Below are 1,764 nucleotides of genomic sequence, written 5' to 3'. Positions count from 1 at the left end.
AAGTGCTTAAATCACACTCTTTGTCATGAAACAAACCTATCTGGCCACCTTGCTCACCTTCCCCAATGAAGCATCACTCACTCCTTCCTTTATCCACCTCTCCATCCTCACTGTACCTTACCTAGGGCTCACGAGGAGACAGAGGTCCCATATGAACTTCAGATCTGCATGTTATAGATTTCCCGGGAAAATCTAGAATTCATATAATTGTTTTTCTAGTCCATAAAAATTGCACTGGCATTAAACAAAGAATCAAGTTTGAATTACATACGTTTAGAAAACTTTTCATGTAAATAACTTCACAAGAAATTCACAGAAAAATATTTTTTTAGACTGATTGGCAACAGGGCCACGACAAGAGCAAGAAATGTCAACAGAGGGGCCTCCTGTGGTCACCCATGTCTCAGAGATGGAGGAAGGAAAGATAGCCTCTTGACTGATTTGCACTGTATGTAATTTTACATTACATGTAATTACGTGGACTAAACCAAGTGTAACACAGAAGACTAAACATGCTATCATTCCATGTGATGAGCCTCTACAAAGAGGAAAAAACAGAAGATGTGAAAAAAAACACTTTTTTTCTACTTTAATTTTGTACCTATATGAGATGATGAATGGTCACTAAACTTACTGTGATAATCATTTCATGATGTATGCAAGTCAAAGCACTACGCTATATACCTTAAACTTTTACAGTGCTGTATGTCAATTATATCTCAGTAAAACCGGAAGGAAAAAAAAAAAGTGGAAGATGTCAATATATCAAGCCTTGGCAATGGGAAAGGCCTAAGTCCACGTGACTAATCACACCTCCTTCTTGCTGATTCAGGCTACTGTAGATTCAGCAGCTCCAGCAGCGAAACAGCTTATCTGTTAATAAGCTACAGAAAGAAGAGCCCCAAGTCCCATCACGCACTGCAGAAATGTGAGTTGAACTGGCAAACATCTCCCAATCCACCACAACAACCCCTTGCCTCGCTTACCTGAAACTTTCACACATACCACATCTCCCCAATTATTTCCATAATCAGTGAGCCTATTGCCGATCTAAAACCTGACACATACATGAGTAGATTCCAGGTCTGTTAAGTACCAAGAGCAAAGGAGGACACAGAAAAACACCGCATTTAGTCTCATTTTCTCTGAGAAATTCAGTGCACTGCAAGACAGCACTGGACTGACAACACGGAACCAAGGTTCTAACACCAGTTTTTCTACCAGATACCTTGAAGCAAGTCACTTGGCCTCTTTCATCTCATTTCTTTCGAAATTAGACTACATTATCATTCAGATACTTCCATATCTAGGAGTCTGTGATTATGCTGAGTATCCATGCTACTAGAAAGCCAAAGAAACAGCTACTCAGAAGCACATGGAAAATAACCATCTTGGATGAGACTTCAGAGCTGCAGTGGCACTAGCTCCACACAAGGCATCCTAATCCCAGGTCAGAACTCGGTACTGCAGGCTGCCCAGAAACTGGGGCATATAATAAGGTGATGGGGCATATTCATATGAGCATCCTTCCTAACTTATTCAACCAGAAGTCTTTCATGAATACCACCCAGATGCTGAACTTAGGATCGCCATCCTTAGGTATCAGGGATTAAAGTATGATCCAAAGAGTTCAAGTTGCCTCCAAAATGTCTGCAACTGCATGGAAGTTGAAGGCCTCACTCACCTCATTCCCACCACATCCTGCAAATCCTTTTCTTAGAAGGAAATCAGAAACTCCCTTTTTTGAAGACAGATGGGTAATTC

The sequence above is a fragment of the Balaenoptera acutorostrata genome, chromosome 2, assembly GCF_949987535.1.
Source record: "Balaenoptera acutorostrata chromosome 2, mBalAcu1.1, whole genome shotgun sequence".
Taxonomy (NCBI): Eukaryota; Metazoa; Chordata; class Mammalia; order Artiodactyla; family Balaenopteridae; genus Balaenoptera; species Balaenoptera acutorostrata.
The sequence above is the reverse complement of the archived record's forward strand: the minus strand, read 5'-3'. Positions refer to the sequence as shown.